Raw genomic sequence first — 25,627 nt, 5'->3', positions numbered from 1 at the left:
ATGTAATAAATCTCTTTATTTTATTAGGAAAATATTTCATACACAAATTAAAATTTATGAAGAAAAAGCCCCTTTTCTTAGGTTTTAAAAAATTGATTTGGAAAACTATTTCGAGTCTTTAAAACGTATACAAAACAAAATGTCAAAATGTATTCGCTATATGTCTGTATTTGATATACTGTGGAATATTTTTTTTTCTTCTTTTTTCTCATTTCTTTGGAATCCCTCTGGCTGTTATGTTTATGTTTTGCATGTTACTGTTAAAATAAAAAAAATAATAATACAAACTTTTTTTTTTTTAAGTATGACATCCGGGAACTTTTGACATACTAACCCTATCCATTCTATGACCAATAAACATACTACATACTCAAATTACGTCACAAATAGTACGGGCTAAAAAGAAGGAAAGCCAAAATGGTTGTGAAGTTAATTGATGCTGGACCGACTGGAGTTGGTTAGCGAGATAGGCAGTTAACCTTGGGATATTTTAAACTGAAAAACAACAATACAGCAAACACGGAACTGTTCATTTGTGTCTGAAGAATCGTTTAGATGGTTCTCGTTTTTTTTCCTAAATATTTTGGGCTTTCGTCTCGGCTGACGAATATCGACTGCCTTGATTAGCTAGCATTTGCGTATTGGCTGCTAGCTATGTGGTTATCATCAACTTTTTTCACAGCATCAACTAACGCCAAGTTAACACAATTAGGCAGCTGAAACTACAGCATGTCAGGATCTGAGTGGATTTGTAAGTAGCTAGTTACCAATATTTTCCATTCCTCTTGTTGCTAGCTACCAGCCTAACTAATGACTTCGTGTTTGAAAACAGCTACCTAGCTTTAGCAGATAGACTTCTAGCTAGCTTGTCGTGCTATAGAAGTACTGTAACGTACAAACAACTTACATTTACATTTTAGTCATTTAGCAGACGCTCTTATCCAGAGCGACTTACAGTAGTGAACTTTATTCCAACGTTAGCTAACAAACACTAGCTACAAAGTAACTTTAAATATTTTTAGTTAGTTGGCATGTGTTGCTTAATGTTAGATAGTTAACGTTAGTTTTCTAGCATGAGCCTAGTTAGACCAGGGAGGGCTACCATAATCTGCAAAATTGACAGGTTAATTAGGATTTTTGGATTTGTGTATTTGCTTGCGCTGTCAACGATGGCTATGCCAACACAACGCGTTGATTCAGCAAGCCGAGCTCCCTGCCATCCAGGACCTATATACCAGGCGGTGTCAGAGGAAGGCCCATTGACACCCAAACTATACTGTTCTCTGGACCCAACATAACCCTGAACAGCTTCTACCCCCAAGCCATAAGACTGCTAAATAGATAATCAAAAGGCTACCCAGACTGCCTGCATTTACTTTTGTTGCACAAACTCTCTTACTGACATACTGACACCCCTACATATGCCTACACGCATGAATACTGAAGTCACACACACTTTCACACTCACCCACCGCATACGCTGCTGCTGCTACTGTCTTATCTATGCTGTTGTGTAGTCACTTTAGCCCTACCTATATGCTACTTATTAGCAAGCACTCCGCAGCTTCAACTGTCATTGTCCATGTTGTGTCAAATGACATTAAACTCCAGCAGTCAGAGAAATTGAGAGACTATTTTAAAACATTGATAAATACGCTGCTGGAATCTGGGAAGAAGTGCGTTGTTTCCGGTCCATTTCCATCCCCACGCTACACGGATATAGTTTTTAGTCGTATACGCCAATTACACACCTGGCTTAAGGGATACTGCAGCACGATGGGAATTATTTTTGTGCATAACTTTGCAGCTTTTACAGACCGACCAGGTCTATTTCTTCGGGACAATTTACATCTTAACAGGTATGGCTCCAGCATCCTCTCCACCAACATGTCTCTTACTCTTGCCTCACGTAGAGCCTTTGATACCTGACGTTGTGTATTTTCGGGGGTTGACTTTTGGGATTGTACGCTCCCCTATCAGACTATGTTCAATGCTCCTCTCCCAGTTTCATTAATTAGTCCCTCAATTGCAAATATGGAACAAACTACAGTTAACAACCTTTCTGCAATTCCTAGATTATTGTCCAATCACCGTATTGCGAATACTACTCACATGCAGAGAGGTATTGTTAGTAGTAATCTTGTCCCCATAAAATTGAGCTCTGTCAATAGCTCAAATGGTTTATTGCTCATCCAGTGCAGCTTCAGGTGCTACCTTGGATACTCCATCTGATATGAATTCCCGTAGCAATGGCATTGGAATAATTCATTTGAATGCTAGAAGCCTGATCCAAAAGTTGGACTTTATTGAAATTTTGGTTTCACAATCAAATGTTGATGTACTGATTGTATCTGAATTGTGGCTGTGTGATTCTGTGCTTGATTCAGATGTTCAGTTGATTGGGTACAATATTTATAGAGCTGATAGAGTTGGTAGAGGTGGCGGTATTGCGATTTATGTAAAATGCTGCTTAAATGTTTGTCCATATCAACCTCTGTCCCAAAGCAATATGAATGTCTAGTTTTAAATTTGGTACTTGGTAATAATGCTCATTTAACTCTAGCAGGGGTATATCGCCCCCCCCCCCCCCCCCTCAGCTCCTCCTTGTACTCTATGCAAATTATCTGATATACTGTCTAATTATGCAAATTCTGAATTACTGATTTTGGGAGATTTTAACCTGGATTGGCTCTCACAAGTATCTGATAAATTAAAATACATTTGTACTGAGCTAAATCTAACTCAGCTGATAACTAAACCAACCCGTCCCAACTTTAAGAACCCAGTAAAATCTACTCTACTAGACATTATTCTAACAAATACCTCCCATAAATACACAGCCAGTGGGGTTTTTGCAAATGATATCAGTGACCACTGCCCTATTGCTTGCATTAGAGATACCAGGCTGAAACACTCTGATCCCTGTATAATCTCTAAGAGAAATTATAAACATTTCTTTTATCCTTGATTTATATCACTCTGAGTTTTTATCCACTTGCTGCTTTCTGGACCCGGTTTTAGCCCTTGCTTTTTTTTCTCTTCTATTGTTACCTCTATGTCTGATAAACATGCCCCGTTTAAGAATCACAGAGTAAGAAACCGAACCATCTCCTGAATTGTCAGGTCTTTTCCTGCAAAAGAATCAGGCCTGGGCCTTGGCGAGGAAAACAGGTACTCCAGCTGATTGGCTGTTTTTTAGGCAATTGAGAAATAAATGTACTGCAGCTGTCAAAAAGGCCAAATCAAATTACTTCCTTAATGCTATGACAGATTCTGCAGGAGATCCTGCAAAATTCTGGGAAACCGTTAATTCACTGAAATGGGGGAATTTTGCTGTTTCTCTTCCTAAGCAAATTACCTCAGACTCCTGTATTCTAAGTGAATTTTTTTTTATTTGTGATGCTTTTAATAAGCATTTCATCTCTGCTGGTTTTTTTATTTGAAAGGAAAAGTGGCCATTGTGGTACTGGCCAGTTAGTTGATTTTTTTGTCTTGCTTTTCAACCGTTACTCTGAAAAATGGTAACCCTGTTTTTAGTTTCCAGAAAATAACCGAAGCAGAGGTTCTAGCTGCCCTGTGTGCCATTGATACTAAGAAATCCTTAGGCTCTGACAATTTACACCCGTACTTAAGTGTGCTGCACCTATCATTGCTGGTTCAGTGACACACATTTTTAATCTAACATTAAGCACAGGAAATATCCCTAAGGTGTGGAAAGCAGCTTTTGTTCTGCCATTACATAAGGGAGGGGATGGTAGTGATTTGGATAACTATCGACCCATCTCTAGGCTCCCTTGTCTGGCAAAGATCCTAGAATCTATAGTCAACAAACAGTTAATCTTTTCTTTCTGCTAACAGTATTCTAAGCTGGTTTTAGATCTAAACACAGTACCACATCGGCCACTATGCTTGTTGTAAATGATATTGCAAATGCCTTAGATGATAGAAAGCACTGTGCTGCGTTGTTTGTAGATTTGTCAAAAGCTTTTGACACTGTAGCCCATGCTATCCTTTTGAGTAAGCTGTCATCTATAGGACTGGGCACTGATAGTCATAAAACTATCTTAAAGATAGAACTCAGGCCGTCATGGTCGACGGGGTCAAGTCTGACCCCTTACAGTTACTTAATAACCTCTTACATCTAGATGTTCCGCTAGCGGAACGTCTGCTCCAATATCCAATGATGGGCGTGGCGCGAAATACAAATTCCTCTAAAATCCGAAAACTTCCATTTTTCAAACATATGACTATTTTACAGCTATTTAAAGACAAGACTCTCGTTAATCTAACCACACTGTCCGATTTCAAAAAGGCTTTACAGCGAAAGCAAAACATTAGATTATGTCAGCAGAGTACCCAGCCAGAAATAATCAGACACCCATTTTTCAAGCTAGCATATGTCACAAAAACCCACAAGACAGCTAAATGCAGCACTAATCTTTGATGATCTTCATCAGATAACACACCTAGGACATTATGTTATACAATACATGCATGTCTGTTCAATCAAGTTCATATTTATATCAAAAAACAGCTTTTTACATTAGCATGTGACGTTCAGAACTAGCATACCCCCCGCAAACTTCCGGGGAATTTACTAACAATTTACTAAATTACTCACGATAAACGTTCACAAAAAGCATAACAATTATTTTAAGAATTATAGATACAGAACTCCTCTATGCACTCGATATGTCCGATTTTAAAATAGCTTTTCGGATGAAGCACATTTTGCAATATTCTAAGTACATAGCCCAGCCATCACGGGCTAGCTATTTAGACACCCACCCAGTTTAGCCTTCACCAAAATCACATTTCCTATAAGAAAAATGGTCTTACCTTCATTCATTTTTTAGAATTCTCGTGACCGCGCATCTGTCTCACTGTCCCCAGGCTGACCACTCACAAACAGAGCTGCTGTACTTTGACCAGAGACAGCAGACACCCCATTCCACTTTCTGGCGGCTTTAGAGAGCCAATGGAAGCCTTAGAAAGTGTCACGTTACAGCACAGATGCTGTATTTTCGATAGACGCAACAGAGGGACAACAAATTGTCAGACAGGGCACCTGTATGGAATCTTCTCAGGTTTTGGCCTGCCATATGACTTCTGTTATACTCACAGACACCATTCAAACCGTTTTAGAAACTTTAGAGTGTTTTCTATCCAAATCTACTTATAATATGCATATCCTTCCTACCTTCTGGGCCCGAGTACCAGGCAGTTTAATTTGGGCACGCTTTTCATCCAGAATTCCGAATGCTGCCCCCTACCCTAGTGAAGTTAAGTGCAACATTAATAACGATGTTTTTGGGAAACGGCTCAGATTTAACGATGCTCCTACAAAGGTTCTAATCATGATTTTAGCCTTAAGATGTTTTTGGGAAACCATGCCTAGGAGGACATGAACAAGGACAGAATGTACTGATTTGACCCCCAGAAACTTTTTCAGACACAACCCTGTTCCAGGTGGTTTCCTCATGCACACTAGTGCAGGGGGGGTATTCAAATGCTAGCCTGGAGGTCTGAAGTACTGCTGGTTTTCTGTTCTCTAACTGATAAGTAATCAGTCCCTGACTAGCGGGGACAAATGAAAACTGTCAGTGGAACTGGCTTCGAGGTTCAGATTTGGAATTTGTCTGCACCAGTGATTGAACCTCCCCCTTTCCCAAAATCATGAGAAATGTGACCTGACATGTTTGGCTGTGTACCACTGACCGATATCCCAATTGATAACATTTGAACAAGGCTATGAAGTCTTTGATTCAACAGAGAACCCACAACTTTAGTGAGGGAGGTGCAAACTCAGCCATTTGTGCACAACAACCAGACGTCATCTCTGTAAAGCACGTGTCAAACTCATTCTACGGAGGGTCGAGTGTCTTCAGGTTTTCGCTCCTCCCCTATACTTGATTGATTTAACACCACTAATTAGTAATGGAAAGGGGAAAACCAGAAGACACTAGGCCCTCCATGGAAAGAGTTTGGCACCCTGCTGTAAAAGTTCCTGGGTTACCTCTCACGTATTAACATGTATTCATTAGTGGAAACCTTAGCGTAACTTGGGTCAGCTAGGTCCCTCCCCGTTTCGGCCTGTTTGCTTCAGTTAGCCTCCAAGTGAACACTTGGGTCTAACATTATCCTGGTATTTTGCAAATGTTCCATCCAAGAACTATCCTGCTAAAACCAGAAGTGTCATTCTAAAGCATATTAAAACCATCGGATGTAATCGTGTGTTATACAAAGATTTAAAATGTTATTGCATTCGTTATTGTTCGTTAGCCTAAAAATATAATAGTAATTTCAAAGCCAAGTCATTGATAATCTCGCAGCGTCTTGTTTATTTTTGTCGTTGGGGTTTGAAACAGCCTGAATCAGAGGCAAAAATAGAACGGGTTTAAATGGACAAATCACTTTATACAGTGAACAAAAATATAAATGCAACATTTTCTAAGTTTTTACTGAGTTACAGTTCGTATAAGGAAATCATACCTTAAAAAAAAGTTGGAGTGGATCAGAACCAGTCAGTATCTGGTGTGACCTACATTTGCTTCATGCAGAACCACACATCTCCTTCGCATGGAGTTTATTAGGCTGTAGAATGTTGTCCCACTCCTTTTCAATGGCTGTGCAAAGTTCCTGGATATTGGCGGGAACTGTAACGAAGTCATACACGTCGATCCAGAGCATCCTTAACATGCTCAATGTAGTAGCACGACAATGCGCCTCAATCTTGTCACGGTATCTCTACATTCAAATTGCCATCCATAAAATGCAATTGTGTTCGTTGTCCATAGCTTATGCCTGCCCATACCATAACCCCACCGCCACCATGGGGCACTCTGTTCAAAACGTTAATGTCAGCACACCGCTCACCCACACAACGCCATACTCTGTCTGCCATCTGCCCAGTACAGCTGAACCCTGGATTCAGCTGTGAAGAGCACACTTCTCCAGCGTGTCAGTGGCCATCGAAGTTGAGCATTTTCCCACTTAAGTCGGTTACTACGCCAAACTGCAGTAAAGGTCAAGATCCTGGTGAGGACGACGATCATGCAGATAAGCTTCCTTGAGACGCTTTCTGATATTTTGTGCAGGAATTCTTTGGTTGTGCAAACTAGGGATGCGCGATATATCGGTAAGCTAATCGGAATCGACCGATATTAGCTAAAAATGCCAGCATCGGCCCGATTCGTTTAACACCGATGTGCAAAATCGATGTCAAAGCTGACGTGTTGGCCTCCTGACTTGCGCAGTGTTTTAAGGCACTGCAGCGCAGTGCTAGCTGTGCCCCTAGAGATTCTGGGTTCGAGTCCAGGCTTTGTTGCAGTTGGCCGCGACCGGAAGACCCATGGGGCGGTGTACAATTGGCACAGTGTCGTCTGGGTTAGGGGAGGGTTTGGCCGGCAGGGATGTCTTATCCCATCGTGCACTAGCTACTTCTGTGGTGGGCCGGGCGCAGTGCACGCTGACATGGTCGCCAGGTCCATGGTGTTTCCTCTGACACATTGGTGCGGCTGGCTTCCAGGTTTAGTGGGAATTGTCAAGAAGCATTGCGGCTTGGTTGTGTTTCGGAGGACGCACGCCTCTCAGCCTTCACCTCTCCCAAGTCTGTACGGGAGTTGCAGCGACAAGACTGTAACTACCAATTTGATATCACAAAATTGGGGCAAAAACAGGGTATAAAAAAAAATAGATTCCATGCATACCTATTCCTAACCTAGCCCACAATGTCTGCTGTGTGGATCTATTTTGAAGTTTCGAAGGAAAATAACAAAGGCCATATGCAACGTTTGTGCTGCTATTATTTCCCGAGGAGGGGAGAAAGTGAAATCTTTCAATACCACAAACATAATTGCTCATTTGAAAGTGCATCATCCCCAGACGTTCAGCAACTTAGAACAAAAGCGCACACTTCCAACAACTAAACAAGTTCAAGTCGTGCAGTCATTTGAGACTCAACTCAAAGGCGAAATGGAATTCATTGCCCTTGACAATCAACCGCTCTCTGTCGTGGATGATGTTGACTTCTGCCGACTGGTTGAGCACCTCGAGCCCCGGTACACACTACCAAGTAGGTGCTATTTTTCAGATGTTGCCCTACCGGAGTTACACAGTATTATTGAAACGCACATCCATGAGCTACTTGCTTTGGGCGTCACTGCTATTAGCTTCCCGACTGACCTTTGGACCAGCGATGTTAGTACCATGCGTATGCAGAGTCTGACAGCACAGTGGGTTGACGAGGATTTTGTACTGAGGGAAGCCGTATTGCATGCTCAAGAATGTGCTGGTTCTCATACCGCTGCTGCCATTTCAAATGGCATGAGAACATGCTGGAAACAAACGCTCCATTCGAACAACGGACTCGCGAAATAAGCTCATCAACTGCGTCTGCAGCAGACGTGATACCCTCTGTCATGGCATTGAAACGCCTGCACAACCAAACTGCAGACAGACTGTGGGGTTAACTTGCAAAAGTACTCTACAAGCGATTTGGTGGCATTCTCTCTGAGCCTCTTGTGTCGCCTCAATGCTAGGTACAAGAACCGCTACTTCGATGCAGACACAGGGTTTACGTGAAATGTTAGACACAGCTGGACAAGATGGAAACTGACAGTGCACACTGAGGAAGAGAACCCACGGACAGAGCTGAAACTTCACTGTTTGACATGTATGATGAAATCCTGGTTGAGAATGAAGCGACTGAACAACGAAACAGCACAGCAAGTAAGTGAAAGATAGGTTTTGTTTTACTGGTAATGGGGACATATGTAAATGCCAACAATAACTTTTTGGTCTGTTTCAACTATTTAACTGTACTAGAATGCTTAAAAGGCCGCTAAAATGTTTAATATTGATTATTGGTATCAGGTTTTTTGGCAAGGAAAGTATCAGACAAAAATGTCATATCGGTGCAAACCCAGTTTCATCAGCTGTCTGGGTGGCTGGTCTCAGACAATCCTGCAGGTGATGTCGGATGTGGAGGTTGTGGGTTGGCGTGGTTACACATGGTCTGCGGTTGTGATGCAGGTTGTACAAACTGCCAAAATATCTAAAACAACAGCTTATGTTAGAGAAATTAAGTTTAAAGCATTGCATGTTCCCGCAACTTGCGACATCTATGGCATTGTGACAACTGCACATTTTAGTGGCCTTTTGTCCCCAGCACAAGGTTCACCTGCGTAATGATCATGCTGTTTAATCAGCTTCTTGATAACCCATCCACCTGACAGGTATGGCATATGTTAGCAGAGGAGAAATGCTCACTCACAGGAATGTAAACAGGTTTGTTGATCTTATTTTTTAGCTCGTGAAACATGGGACCAGCACATGACATGTTGCTTTCTATTTTTGCTAAGTGTAAAACATGTATGCTACAACTAGGCCTTAATGTAGACATAGGCTATTCATATTGTTATAATTAAATGAATGAATGAATAAATCAACACCTGACGTACAGTAGGCCAAGAATAAATTGGGCTTTTCACAAAATAAAATATTGGTGAAAACACACAGGCTAGTTACATTGTTTCCAAATATAGCCACAGCATAAAATGAATGAACCGTGAACCTTCTGGCTGCATAAACTTGTGTTGAAGCTAAAGAAGATGGGGAGCGTGAAGAAACAGTAGCCTGAGGTGAGCTGCACAGCACATTAGAGAAATTGAAGAAGATTGAACCAACTTTCGGAAGTCATGTCAATTACGACAAACTACAGGCCAGGCGGTATGCTACGTGAAGGAAGAGTTTGGGAAAGAGCTCAAGATGAAATTGGACTGCAGCATATGGTGGAATGGTCTGGCAGCTATGGTAGATTGTGTGTGCTGTTTGCATGGTAGACTCCGTCACTCGCAGCCAGTTCTGCTAGAATTTCCTCCATTGCTTGCGTCGGCTTGAGGCAGGACTGTAACGTTCTAGGACGTTTCACTACTAGAATCCCCCCTCTGCACTTGCCTCGCAAATGTTGGGGGGTGTAGGTCATGCATGTCATATCAATTCTATCTAACCGCCTGTTTGCTACATTTTATTCTGCCATTGCAGATTTGTATTCTGCCTCTGTGGCATTAGTTTTAGTGAAGCTCTACACAGGAAATATTTTTGCAATGAATTATAGCTAGGCCTACACTACTGGTAGCTCAAAAGTTGTAGGCAATTCTGTAGGCCTAGTAACTGCATTTCAATGTCGCATGTACAGTTTCAGAATAAACAATATGCATAAATAATATAGTAAATACTAAGCTATTACAACAGCGCACACTCAGACACGCACTGTGCATTGATGATTGATCATGCAGAGCTAGCTGTGAGAAGCACAGTATTGTTGAAACGCACATCCATGAGCTACTTGCTTTGGGCGTCACTGCTATTACCTTAAATAAATCGGTTTCTAAGTTATTTATCCCGGTAAAAGGGAGTCGGTTTGGTTGAGAAATCTCTGTAAATATTAGTAACCCGGTTCCCGCTATTAAACCCTGGTGAATATACCCCTGATAGTTGGAAACAACATGGATGGGCAGTGGTGCCTGGGAAAAGTGAGTATACAAAAATGTTGAAAAAAAAACAGAATATGGCCTGCCTGGCAACGGAATGTCACCCTGCATGACAAATTCTAAGACAAACTGACTCTCAAAGACCTAAAATGTTTGATCCCAGATTGGTCTCAGTCAGGCCAAACCAAGCTGTGCTTTGAAAGTAGGCTAATAGATGAATTAGGCTGTCAACTGAGTCAGAAATTCAGTTATAAGCAGGGGTGTGTGTGCTACGCCACAGCTTATAACTTTATTTTTTTATTTCACCTTTATTTAACCAGGTAGGCCAGTTGAGAACAAGTTCTCGTTTACAACTGTGACCTGGCCAAGATAAAGCAAAGCAGTTCAACACAAAAAACAGAGTTACACATGGGATAAGGTAAGTCGCTCTGGATAAGAGCGTCTGCTAAATGACTGCTAAATGACGTAAATGTAAATGGATAAACAAATGCCAATGGTGGCGAAGTAATTACAATTTAACAATTTACACTGGAGTGATATGTGCAGATGAGGATGTGCAAGTAGAAATACTGGTGTGCAAAAGAGCAGAAAAACAAATGAGGTAGGTAGTTGGGTGGATGGGCTATTTACAGATGGGCTGTGTGCAGCTGCAGCGATCGGTAAGCTGCTCTGACAGCTGATGCTTAAAGTTAGAGAGGGAGATATGAGTCTCCAGCTTTAGTGATTTTGCATTTCATTCCAGTTATTGGTAGCAGAGAACTGTAAGGAAAGGCGGCCAAAGGAGGTGTTGGCTTTGGGGATGACCTGTGAAATATACCTGCTGGAGCGTGTGTATTGGTGACCTGTGAGCTGAGAAGGCGGGGCTTTACCTAGCAAAGACTTCTAGATGACCTGGAGCCAGTGGGTTTGGTGACGAATGTGTAGCGAGGACCAGCCAATGAGTGTACAGGTCGCAGTGGTGGGTAGTATATGGTGCTTTGGTGACAAAACGGATGGCACTGTGATAGACTGCATCCAATTTGCTGAGTAGAGTGTTGGAGGCTATTTTTTAAGTCAAGGATCGGTAGGATAGTCAGTTTTACGAGGGCATGTTTGGCAGCATGGGTGAAGGAGGCTTTGTTGCGAAATAGGAAGCCGATTCTTCTAGTTTTTATTTTGGATTGGAGATACTTGATGTGAGTCTGGAAGGAGAGTTTTGTCTAACCAGACACCTAGGTATTTATAGTTTTATAGTCCACATATTCTAAGTCCGAACTGCCCAGAGTAGTGATGCGGGTCGGTGCGGGCAGCGATCGATTTGAAGAGCATGCATTTAGTTTTACTAGCATTTAAAAGCAGTTGGAGGCCACGGAAGGAGTGTTGTATGGCGTTGAAGCTTGTTTGGAGGTTCGTTAAGTGTCCAAAGAAGGGCAAGATGTATACAGAATGGTGTCATCTGCGTAGAGGTTGATCAGAGAATCACCCGCAGCAAGAGCGACATCGTTGATGTATACAGAGAAGAGAGTCGGCCTGAGAATTGAACCCTGTGGCACCCCCATAGAGACTGCCAGAGGTCCAGACAACAGGCCCTCCGATTTGAAACACTGAACTGTTTGCAAAGTAGTTGGTGAACCAGGCGAGGCAGTCATTTGAGAAACCAAGGCTATTGAGTCTGCCGATAAGAATGTGGTGATTGAGAGTCGAAAGCCTTGGCCAGGGCGATGAATACGGCTGCACAGTATTGTCTCTTATTGATGTCGGTTATGATATCGTTTAGGACCTAGAGAGTGGCTTGAGGTGCACCTGTGACCAGCTCGGAAACCAGATTGCATAGCGGAGAAGGTATGGTGGGATTCGAAATGGTCGGTGATCTGTTTGTTCACTTGGCTTTTGAAGACTTTAGGCAGGCAGGGCAGGATGGATATGGGGGTGCAGAGCTGTTGGCCGGGGTTGGGGTAGCCAGGTGGAAAGCATGGCCAGCCGTAGAGATGCTTATTGAAATTCTCAATTTATTGTGGATTTATCAGTGGTGAGAGTTTCCTAGTCTCAGTGGGCAGCTGGGAGGAGGTGCTCTTATTCTCCATGGACTTTAGTGTCCCAAAACTTTTTGGAATTAGTGCTGCAGGATGCAAATTTCTGTTTGAAAAAGCTAGCCTTTGCTTTCCTAACTGACTGTGTATAACTATAAGAAATCTAAAATGTGTCATTACAAATCAAAATCAAATCAAATCAAATGTATTTATATAGCCCTTCGTATATCAGCTGAAATCTGAAAGTGCTGTACAGAAACCCAGCCTAAAACCCCAAACAGCATGTGAAAGAGGCACGGTGGCTAGGAAAAACTCCCTAGGAAAAACTCCTTAGAAAGGCCAAAAACCTAGGAAGAAACCTAGAGAGGAACCAGGCTATGAGGGGTGGCCAGTCCTCTTCTGGCTGTGCCGGGTGGATATTATAACAGAACATGGTCAAGATGTTAAAATGTTCATAAATGACCAGCATGGTCAAACAATAATAATAATAATAATCATTGTAGTTGTCGAGGGTGCAACAAGCACGTCCGGTGAACAGGTCAGGGTTCCGTAGCCGCAGGCAGAACAGTTGAAACTGGAGCAGCAGCATGGCCAGGTGGACTGGGGACAGCAAGGAGTCATCATGCCAGGTAGTCCCGAGGCATGGTCCTAGGGCTCAGGTCCTCCGAGAGAAAGAAAGAAAGAGAGAATTAGAGAGAGCATATTTAAATTCACACAGGACACCGGATAAGACAAGAGAATACTCCAGATGAAACAGACTGACCCTAGCCCCCCGGCACATAAACTACTGCAGCATAAATACTGGAGGCTGAGACAGGAGGGATCAGAAGACACTGTGGCCCCATCCGATGATACCCCCGGACAGGGCCAAACAGGCAGGATATAACCCCACCCACTTTGCCAAAGCACAGCCCCCACACCACTAGAGGGATGTCTACAACCACCAACTTACCGTCCGAAGACGAGGCCGAGTATAGCCCACAAAAATCTCCGCCATGGCACAACCCAAGGGGGGGCGCTCATGTGGCTAGATATCAAGCTTCTTGGTACTGCAGAGAGATTCAATCCCCTCCTGGATCAAGATCCCTGTTGCTCAAATTGTTTTGTGTGTCAAATGGAAATAGCTCCCCTTGTGTGTGCTTCCGGTAATACTGTATACCCTGGTATGGTATGAAAATCTGGATACCGCCCAACCCTAGTAGGCGTAGGCTACTTTGTAGCTAGTTAACATTTTAAGGTTTTTGGGAAACCTTTCCATTTATCATTAGCATCGCTATATTTTTCCTGTTCCATGTTTGAAAGCTGGATGTTTCTTTCATATGATGCATTTCTTATCTTGTTTCAAAGTAGCCTAGCCAAAACCCCACCGTGGAAATATGGAGGCAATTATTTTATAAAGTTGTCCTCATATGCGCTCTCCTGTTCTATTGGTTTTCAAATCAACTTTAATTTTATAGCATTCAAAGGCATTATCCTAGTTATATTAGCAACCCATGATAGTGGTTGCATCTTTAGATCTCTGCTTTCTCTAAATGTTGAATCTCTGTCCATGAAACCGCCCACAAGTGTTTTCCCGCAAATTGCAATATTATCACGTAGGCCTACCGCTATGTAGGCTGTACGCCAACATCCGTTCAAGATGGCGGCAGGGCAGTTATGCTGAGCGTTTTGTCTTTTTTTTGTTTCAAGTGTAACAAGTTTTTATTACTTAGCAAAACCATTATTGGCTGTGGGAGTTGTCCTACAGAATCAAAGTGTTAAAATCGTTAGTAAACCAAGTAGTGACATCTGCTGTTTTCTACACAATGTGTGCCGGTGTGTTGCCCTCCCTGATAGCTGAGAGAGGATACATCTGCACTGTGACTGTCTAGACACGTAGCGCCGAATAGCCTTGGATACTCCTCGACAGTCAGGCTTTTCATATGTTCTGCCAATCTACTGGAGTCCTCTGACTCTTCTGCTTTCCTGTGCTGTGTGATGGAGGTCGGAATCTGCGCTGACATAACGTGATTGGCTGGTCTACATGGCCCGCTTCTGCCTCACTGCAGTAGCCTACTGCAAGGCGACTGGACGCATTTTACCAGATCCACACACTGGGTGAAATCCCTGTCAGCATATTACTGCAGCGACTGTTGAACGTGCTGGCGTTCTAAGGCAGCAATGCTCGTGCACACACATGGTGTCTGACTACTAGACCTGTAGGTTACAGCTGAACATTTTTTGAGCATTTAAATTTTAAGACTGATTCAACATATTTTGATTTTCATTCTAGTGTATTGTTGGATTCAATGGTTTAAATGGGTGTTTTTGTACATATGGTTTTAATTGCTGCCTACATGGGTTATGGCTCATTGCCTAGTCTATCAAAATAATCTCATCTCCATACCCCAGCGATACCGCCAAACCCTACTTTGAATGATGGTAGCTTTTATCTTTCAAATTTAGCATTGAAACTGCAGTTATTGAATGCTGTAAACTTGATTTTAAATGATCATTGTGCAGTTGCTTGCTTTAGACACTAAAATCCTGAAGTGCTCCCTCGGGTCATAGTCAATTGAAATTTTACACAGTTCTGTGAGCAGGCATTCCTGTGTGAACTTTATGCATGCAACTGGGATAGGATTGCGCTTATTCCAGCCATTGCGGTAGCACTATTTTCATTTCACGTTTTCTACCATCTGTGATAAACACGTCCCTCTCAAAAAGTACCAGGTAAGAGGTAGAGACAAATCTGATTTGATCCATAAACAAAACACACAATGGGCCAAAGCCAGAAAGGCTAATTCCAAGGCCGACTGGCAGTTATTTAGGGTACTGAGAAATGAATGCACCTTGTTAAAACAGAAATGCAAATTTGGCTTCTATAACGAATCAACCAAGGCAAACCTCAATAAACCGAGGAAATTATGGAAAACTATTAAACCCATGAATGCTAACACAAACTCTGGTCTTCTGCTGAAGTTGACATCTAAATTCAATGGATGGGACTGACAAGAATAAACTGCTTGACATGTTTTTAATAAGCATTTTGCTAAGGCTTGGCATTTATTTGATAATGAACTTCATCCTAACATCTCGAATGAGACTGTGAATGAAACTGCCGCATGTGGGCCTATGGTTCATCTATTTCCTTTTACCAAGATTGCTCTTTCAGAAGTTGTAAAGGCACTCAAATCTATTTATATTAAGAAGGCGTCTGGCCCTGATGAATTTAACCCTTATTTTCGAAGGGAAGACGGACTCTGCAAATCTCCATCTGTATGCTGATGACGCAATTATTTATTGTAGAGAATCTATTATTGAGAAGGCTTTCCAGGACTTAGTTGGCTTTTGATGCTATTCAAAGGCAATTTTTCGAATTGAAACTGGTGCTTAATGCAAGGAACACACAATGTATGGTTTTCTCTTCTATGAAAGTAGACGGATGGAGTCACTTGCAGATTTTAACTTTAAAAGGGCAGCAAATTGATAGGGTCACCTATAAGTATCTTGGGATTTGGTTAGATGAACAGCTTAATTCTAACCAGCACATTAACTTGACCAAGAAACTGAAGTTGAAATTGTATTTATATTTTAGGAACAAATCTTGCTTTTCAATGTCAGAAAGGATCTTGTTCAAAGCACTTCTGTTTATCAGTGCTGGACAGAGAATAAGAATCAAAGGCTCCAATATTTGAGTTTCTCATGGGCCTCATTGCCTTATCACTCACGACCTCTGCCCTGTCCCCAAAGATGCTGTGACTGATGGCTGAAAATAAAGGATTACTCATGATCATGGGACATGATCAATCAAAAGGGTGAAATTTGAACATTAGCTTGTTCTTCAAATATGACTTTTTGAAGAAGATAATATCTATAGTGTATACTATGGTTGGTTAACTACTTAATGATGGTGTGGCCGCTGTGGTGTTGCCTACCCTAACCACCTGGGGGTGGCCCGTCAGGAAGTCCAGGATCCAGTTGCAGAGGGAGGTGTTTAGTCCCAGTGTCCTTAGCTTAGTGATGAGCTTTGAGGGCACTATGGTGTTGAATGCTGAGCTGTAGTCGATTTAATAACATTCTCACAAGTGTTCCTTTTGTGCAGGTGGGAAAGGCCAGTTTTATTTATTTTTCCCCCCCTTTTTTTTTCTCCCAATTTTGTGGTATCCAATCGGTAGTATTTAGTCTTGTCTCATCGCTGCAACTCCCATACGGACTCGGGAGAGGCGACGGTTGAGAGCCATGCGTCCTCCGAAGCACAACTAAACCAAGCTGCACTGCTTCTTGACACAATGCACATCCAACCCGGAAGCCAGCCGCACCAATGTGTCGGAGGAAACACCGCTGTGCCCGGCCCGCCACAGGAGTCGCTAGTGCGCAATGAGACAAGGATATCCCTGCTGGCCTAACCCGGACGACGCTGGGCCAATTGTTCACCGCTTCATGGGCCTCCCGGCTGCGAGAGAGCCTGGGCTCAAACCAGAATCTCTGGTGGCACAGCTGGCACTGCGATGCAGTGCCTTAGACCACTGCGCCACCCGGGAGGCCTGGGAAAGGTCATGTTGAGTGCAATACAGATTGCATCTGTGGATCTGTTGGTGCGGTTGGAAATTGTAGTGGGTCTAGGGTTTCTGGGATAATGGTGTTGATGTGAGCCATGACCAGCCTTTCAAAGCACTTCATGGCTACAGACGTGGGTGCTATGGGTCTGTAGTCAGTTAGGCAGGGTACCTTATTGTTCTTGGGCACAAGGACAATGGTGGTCTGCTTGAAAAATGTTGGTATTAAATTCAAAGGGAGAGTTTGAAAATGTCAATGAAGACACTTGCCAGTTGGTCAGTGCATGCTCAGAGTACACACGTACTAGTAATCCGTCTGGCCACATCCGTCTGACCTGTTTAAAGGTCTTATTCACATCGGCTACGGAGAGCGTTATCACACAGTCGTCCTGAACAGCTGATGCTCTCATGCATGTTTCAGTGTTGCTTACCTCGACACGAGGATAAAAGGCACTTAACTCTTCTGATAGGCTTGTGTCACTGGGCATCTTGTTGTCTGTAATAGTTTGCAAGCCCTGCCACATCTGATGAGGGTCGGAGCCGGTGTAGTACGGTTCAATCTTAGTCCTGTATTGATGCTTTGCCTGTTTGATGGTTCGTCGGAGGGCATAGCAGGATTTCTTATAAGCTTCCGGGTTTGAGTCCCGCTCCTTGAAAGCGGCAACTCGACCCTTTAGCTCAGTACGGATGTTGCCTGTAATCCACGGCTTCTGGTCGTGGTAGGTACGTACAGTCACTGTGGTGACGACGTCATCGATGCACTTATTGATGAAGCCAGTGACTGATGTGGTGTACTCCTCAATGCCATCGGAAGAATCCCGGAAGATATTCCAGTCTGTGCTAGCAAAACAGTCCTGTAGCTTAGCATCTGCTTCATCTGACCACGTAAAAAAATTGTTTTTATTATTAACCGAGTCACTGGTGCTTTCTGCTTTAGTTTTTGCTTGTAAGCAGGAACTGGGAGGATAGAGTTTGCCAATTGGAGGGAGAGCTTTGTATGTGTCTGTGTGTGGCGTAAAGGGGATCTAGAGTTTATTTTTTATTTATTCCCCCTCTGGTTGCACATTTAACATGCTGGTAGAAATTTGGTGAAACTGATTTAGTTACCCTGCAATAAAGTCCCCGGCCGGTAGGAGCGTCACCTCTGCATGAGCTTTTTCCTGCTACAATGAATATAGATTTAAACTCTTGATAAATAGCGTGGTCTACAGCTTATCATATATTCTACTTCAGGCGAGCAAAACCTAGTCTTCTTTACTATTAGATTTTGTGCACCAGCTGTTTACAAATATACATACACCGCCACCCCTTGTATTACCAGAGGCCGTTCTATCCTGCTGAAACAGCGTAAAACCCGCAAGCTGTATGTTATTCATGTCGTTCATCCACGACTCTGTGAAACACAAGATCTTACAGTTTTTAATGTCCTGTTGGTAGGAGATAGGTTATCGTAGTTTTTATTATCAAATCATTATAAGTTGGCTAATAGGACCGATGGTAAAGGTAGATTACCCTCTCGTCATTGGATCCTTACAAGGCACCCCGACCTTTGTCCTCGATGTCTCTTTCTCCTGCGAATGACAGGGATGAGGGCCTTGTCTGCAATCTGAAATAATTCCTTTGCGTCTGACTCTTTTAAAGAAAAAAATCTTCCAGTATGAGATGAGTAATCGCTGTCCTGATATCTAGAAGCTATATTCGGTCATGAGAGCCGGTGGCAGAAACATTATGTACAAAATAAGTTTAAAAATAACGATAAACAACACACACAATAGCACAATTGGTTAGGGGACCGTAAAACGGCAGCCATCTCCTCCGGCGCCATTAATGTTCAATATGGAGCGACTAGGTGGCTGGCTTGGAGTTGAGATGGCTTGGAGACCCAGTTGTGGTTCAGTGATCAATTGTGTAGGTGCCCCCAAGTGGCCTGCAATTATAGTACGTTTTTGTACACTGCTCAAAAAAATAAAGGGAACACTTGAAAAAACACATCCTAGATCTGAATGAAAGAAATAATCTTATGAAATACTTTTTTCTTTACATAGTTGAATGTGCTGACAACAAAATCACACAAAAATAATCAATGGAAATCCAATTTATCAACCCATGGAGGTCTGGATTTGGAGTCACACTCAAAATGAAAGTGGAAAACCACACTACAGGCTGATCCAACTTTGATGTAATGTCCTTAAAACAAGTCAAAATGAGGCTCAGTAGTGTGTGTGGCCTCCACGTGCCTGTATGACCTCCCTACAACACCTGGGCATGCTCCTGATGAGGTGGCGGATGGTCTCCTGAGGGATCTCCTCCCAGACCTGGACTAAAGCATCCGCCAACTCCTGGACAGTCTGTGGTGCAACGTGGCGTTGGTGGATGGAGCGAGACATGATGTCCCAGATGTGCTCAATTGGATTCAGGTCTGGGGAACGGGTGGGCCAGTCCATAGCATCAATGCCTTCCTCTTGCAAGAACTGCTGACACACTCCAGCCACATGAGGTCTAGCATTGTCTTGCATTAGGAGGAACCCAGGGCCAACCGCACCAGCATATGGTCTCACAAGGGGTCTGAGGATCTCATCTCGGTACCTAATGGCAGTCAGGCTACCTCTGACGAGCACATGGAGGGCTGTGCGGCCCCCCAAAGAAATGCCACCCCACACCATGACTGATCCACCGCCAAACCGGTCATGCTGGAGGATGTTGCAGGCAGCAGAACGTTCTCCACGGCGTCTCCAGACTCTGTCACGTCTGTCACGTGCTCAGTGTGAACCTGCTTTCATCTGTGAAGAGCACAGGGCGCCAGTGGCGAATTTGCCAATCTTGGTGTTCTCTGGCAAATGCCAAACGTCCTGCACGGTGTTGGGCTGTAAGCACAACCCCCACCTGTGGACGTCGGGCCCTCATACCACCCTCATGGAGACTGTTTCTGACCGTTTGAGCAGACACATGCACATTTGTGGCCTGCTGGAGGTCATTTTGCAGGGCTCTGGCAGTTCTCCTCCTGCTCCTCCTTGCACAAAGGCAGAGGTAGCGGTCCTGCTGCTGGGTTGTTGCCCTCCTACGGCCTCCTCCACGTCTCCTGATGTACTGGCCTGTCTCCTGGTAGCGCCTCCATGCTCTGGACACTACGCTGACAGACACAGCAAACCTTCTTGCCACAGCTCGCATTGATGTGCCATCCTGGATGAGCTGCACTACCTGAGCCACTTGTGTGGGTTGTAGACTCCGTCTCATGCTACCACTAGAGTGAAAGCACCGCCAGCATTCAAAAGTGACCAAAACATCAGCCAGGAAGCATAGGAACTGAGAAGTGGTCTGTGGTACCACCTGCTGAACCACTCCTTTATTGGGGGTGTCTTGCTTATTGCCTATAATTTCCACCTGTTGTCTATTCCATTTGCACAACAGCATGTGAAATGTATTGTCAATCAGTGTTGCTTCCTAAGTGGACAGTTTGATTTCACAGAAGTGTGATTGACTTGGAGTTACATTGTGTTGTTTAAGTGTTCCCTTTATTTTTTTTGAGCAGTATATTTTAATCATGAAGCAAATGCTCTTATCTAGAGCAACTAGCAATCAATGGATCAATGGATAACATTCGCAGAGTACGACCCTGCCTCACACAGGAAGCGGCGCAGGTCCTAATCCAGGCACTTGTCATCTCCCGTCTGGATTACTGCAACTCGCTGTTGGCTGGGCTCCCTGCCTGTGCCATCAAACCCCTACAACTCATCCAGAACGCCGCAGCCCGTCTGGTGTTCAACCTTCCCAAGTTCTCTCACGTCACCCCGCTCCTCCGCTCTCTCCACTGGCTTCCAGTTGAAGCTCGCATCCGCTACAAGACCATGGTGCTTGCCTACGGAGCTGTGAGGGGAACGGCACCTCCGTACCTTCAGGCTCTGATCAGGCCCTACACCCAAACAAGGGCACTGCGTTCATCCACCTCTGGCCTGCTCGCCTCCCTACCTCTGAGGAAGCACAGTTCCCGCTCAGCCCAGTCAAAACTGTTCGCCGCTCTGGCACCCCAATGGTGGAACAATCTCCCTCACGATGCCAGGACAGCGGAGTCAATCACCACCTTCCGGAGACACCTGAAACCCCACCTCTTTAAGGAATACCTGGGATAGGATAAAGTAATCCTTCTAACCCCCCCCCTTTAAAGGATTTAGATGCACTATTGTAAAGTGTTTGTTCTACTGGATATTATAGGTGAATGCACCAATTTGTAAGTCGCTCTGGATAAGAGCGTCTGCTAAATGACTTAAATGTAAATGTAAATGGATTCAACTAAAGTAGGCAAAATGACCAAGTAACCTTCAGTTTAAATAAAACCTTCCAAATAACTGTTAGGTTGTTGTGCAATCCAGTAATTTATGTATTTTTGTAAAAAATAAAAGTTGCTTTTCATTCCAGGCGGACACAAGCCAAGCTTCAGAAGGAGCTCGCAGATGCTGCGAAGGAGCCACTGCCCATGTACGTAAGTACAGTTTACCATAGAACCACAGAAGTCTACTCTGAGCGGAGGGATATAATACGAAGCAGGATAGAGGACTTGGTGAGCTAAACTGATCAGTTCTGAGCTCAACTGGGGATAACCGTTTAGTCAGGTACATTTCTTTACTGTCGCAAAGCATCTTAATCATCCCCTTCATTTTCCATACAATATTTAATCAGTCTACCTCAAATGTTGCATTAATCAAATGTTATGCATTTGAATATTAAACTGTTTATTACACTGCACAGTTAGTAATGAGAGAGGATGTGAGGGATCAAGGAAATACAATTGAGACTCACCCATAGTGTTGGTGGTTAACTTTTCTGCTCTCCTGTCCTCAGGGAAGATGACATCGGTTCTAGTTGAGGATTCTGGGAAGGGCACTGGAAAGGCCTCTCCCGACCGGCCGCTCAGCCGCACCCCCAGGTGGGAGTGGGACTCCAACATGTTCTTAGTGAAACCCTTTCCAGAAACGGCCCCTATAGCCAGTCTTGATGTAGATCTAAACAATGGAAGTAGCTACACCTTGACATATGATATGAAAGGCTTGGGTGAAGTTGTTGTTAATCTGCATATTGTTTATACCAATAGTTTTTTATTTCATTACTTTTTTAAATGACTTTTAGTTATTTGCAACATTAACAATGTCTACACTATATTTCTGATCAATTTGATGTTATTTTAATGGACAAAATATGTGCTTTTCTTTCAAAAACAAGGACATTTCTAAGTGACCCCAAACTTTTGAACGGTGGGCGTGTGAGAGATGTCTTTGAAAATAATTGTTAAACCCTAGGTAGTATTTGAACCTAGGTCTGATTTATCTAATGAATCTATACAAGTGCTTAGAAAGTTGGAGAGAGAGAGAGAGAGACTTTGTGTGAATTACTTAGTTTAGTAAATAATTGATTTTAAGACAATTGATGACTTTTAGTAAAGGCTGGATTCGTGCAGATACAACAATTTACGACGTTTGGAATGAGACTGGACGCGAGGTAAAATACACCATTTAAACCAGAAGATAATCGGCCTATAATATAATTTTCCTTGGTGCCCCGATCTCCTAGTTTAATTACAGTTAAACGATTAATCAGTTTAATCGCGTGATAATAATTACAGGGAGTTATTTTGATAAACATGTCTTCAGTTAATGGTGCCCAAAGACACAACATGGAATACTGAAGTATAATTACAAGCATTTCATAAGTGTCAAAGGATTTTATTGACCATTACATGAAGTTGATGGAAAGAGTCAATATTTACAGTGTTGACCCTTCTTTTTCAAGACCTCTGCAATCCGCCCTGGCATGCTGTCAATTAACTTCTGGGCCACGTCCTGACTGATGGCAGCCCATTCTTGCATAATCGATGCTTGGAGTTTGTCAGAATTTGTGGGGTTTTGTTTGTCCACCCGCCTCTTGAGGATTGACCACAAGTAAGTCGCTCTGGATAAGAGCGTCTGCTAAATGACTTAAATGTAATGTAAATGTAAGTTCTCAATGGGATTAAGTTCTGGGGAGTATCCTGGCCGTGGACCCAAAATATCGATGTTTTGTTCCCCGAGCCACTTAGTTATCACTTTGCCTTATGGCAAGGTGCTCCATCATGCTGGAAAAGGCATTGTTTGTCTCCAAACTGTTCCTGGATGGTTGGGAGAAGTTGCTCTCGGAGGATGTTGGTACCATTCTTTATTCATGGCTGTGTTCTTAGGCAAAATTGGCTTGGCTGATGGATGCTTTACATGACACAGGACTGATGGTAGCGCTCACCTTGTCTTCTCCGGACAAGCTTTTTTCCGGTTGCCCCAAACAATCGGAAAGGGGATTCATCAGAGAAAAGGACTTTACCCCAGTCCTCAGCAGTCCAATCCCTGTACCTTTTGCAGAATATCAGTCTGTCCCTGATGTTTTTCCTGGAGAGAAGTGGCTTCTTTGCTGCCCTTCTTGACACCAGGCCATCCTCCAAAAGTCTTCGCCTCACTGTGCGTGCAGATGCACTCACACCTGCCTGCTGCCATTCCTGAGCAAGCTCTGTACTGGTGGTGCCCCAATCCCGCAACTGAATCAACTTTAGGAGACGGTCCTGGCGCTTGCTGGACTTTCTTGGATGCCCTGAAGCCTTCTTCACAACAATTGAACTGCTCTCCATGAAGTTCTTGATGATCTGATAAATGGTTGATTTAGGTGCAATCTTACTGGCAGCAATATCCTTGCCTGTGAAGCCCTTTTTGTGCAAAGCAATGATGATGGCACGTGTTTCCTTGCAGGTAACCATGGTTGACGGAGGAAGAACAATGATTCCAAGCACCACCCTCCTTTTGAAGCTTCCAGTCTTATTCGAACACAATCAGCATGACAGAGTGATCTCCAGCCTTGTCCTCGTCAACACTCACACCTGTGTTAACGAGAGAATCACTGAGAAGATGTCAGCTGGTCCTTTTGTGGCAGGGCTGAAATGCAGTGGACATGTTTTGGGGGGGATTGAGTTCATTTGCATGGCAAAGAGGGACTTTGCAATTAATTGCAAGTTATCTGATCACTCTTCATAACATTCTGGAGTATGTGCAAATTGCCATCATACAAACTCAGGCAGCAGACTTTGAAAATTAATGTGTCATTCTCAAAACTTTTGGCCACGACTGTGGATTGATTAAATAGTTTTTTTCCCCTCAGTCTTAGAACAAGGCTGTAATAAAATGTGGAAAAAGTTGAGGTTTCTGAATACTTTCCAAAGGCACTGTATGTGCGTTTTTAGAGGAAGCATCTTGATGACGCTACTAAAAGTAGTCCACGATGATGGCACGATTTTTAAATTGGGATTCTCAGTGAAAACAAATTAACATACTTAGTCATATTTTGTTTCCCATGTGGGATTTATCTATGGTCAAATCTGGGAATGACAGTTGCACTTATTGGCCGACCATCACATTTTAAACTGATCTAAAGCATGGTTTTGGACTTAGCTATTGCTTCATTAGTAATTAAATGGCTTTTTAAAATCACATTTCTGCCAGGAACTCGACTCTTGCTCAATGTTTCCTTTTTTTTTATTGCTTGTTTTGAATAGCCCTAATTCCATCTAATGTGAATGGGGTAGTTGGTTTTTGATAATTCCCAATTGTTCCCTCTCGTAAGTCTACTTTTATTAGGATGGGAATATCACATACTGACATGCTTTTCAAAGCGCCTGCGTCTTTGTGTGTCTGATCTCCCCCCCATACCGTTATGTAAAATGCAAACAAGCCTGGAGACTTTGGTGGTCCATAAATCAGGATCATTAAGTTAGCCAGTGAACTTTGATAAGCAGTAAACATGTTTGTTTTTATTCTTTTAAAAATAAACTGAGTTAAATGTCAAGTCCATTATACCATGGTAATTTCAAATATTTTTTACTTATCAGTTTGAAGTAGCATTACGATTGCTAGCAAAGAGGGGTGCAGTTGTCTTATTATAGGACTAAAATGAAGTGTGAGCCTGTTGTGAGTTGCTTCTGCATGTTGGGATTCTAGAAATCCCTGACTTCCTCCCACTCCCATCACTCTGCTCTCTGTCCATGCACTGGCTTCCCTGGGACCATTGTATGTTGTGCTATGAGTTCAGTGAACAAATGGTTGTATTTCAACTCCCCTGAATGTGTTTTTTTTTTTTTCATTGCGCATTTGAGGTGGTTACTAGTTTGGGCGAGGTGTAGAATTGCCTATCTCAATCACATAATGGGTAGTCAAGTCATTTGGGATGTGAGGTGTATTGTAGGTCAGCAGTTCTGAGCAGACCTGACTGCAATGTAGTCAATCTCAAACATGCTTGGTGATCTCTGACTGGATTGATTGACAGCTCGCGTCTTTGTTGGCAGACGTCGTCCCGGGAACTGGTACGGAACCTCATCTGAAAACACGGAGACCCCCTCTGGAGTGTGCTGATGTCTGCGTTCCCTCCACGTATTTGTAAGTATCTTCGTTTCATTCACCTACAGTGTTTTGATCAGGCCAGCTCTCTCTCACACTCACTCTCACACACTCACTCACTCAAGGCGGGAGCCTTTTTTAGGTCAGCAGCCCCTCTGCTCTACTCTCAGCATGCTCTAGTTATGCAT

General features: G+C 43.2%; 1 pseudogene; it reads left to right on the top strand.

The window, feature by feature from the left end:
* The first annotated feature begins 333 nt into the window (after nt 1-333).
* LOC115205819 (autophagy-related protein 16-1-like) overlaps nt 334-25,627 on the top strand; it is a 46,017-nt pseudogene continuing 20,723 nt past the window's right edge.

Source organism: Salmo trutta, chromosome 13, assembly GCF_901001165.1.
Source record: "Salmo trutta chromosome 13, fSalTru1.1, whole genome shotgun sequence".
Taxonomy (NCBI): domain Eukaryota; kingdom Metazoa; phylum Chordata; class Actinopteri; order Salmoniformes; family Salmonidae; genus Salmo; species Salmo trutta.
Note: the sequence above shows the minus strand (reverse complement) of the source record. Positions and strands in the feature narration are given on the sequence as shown.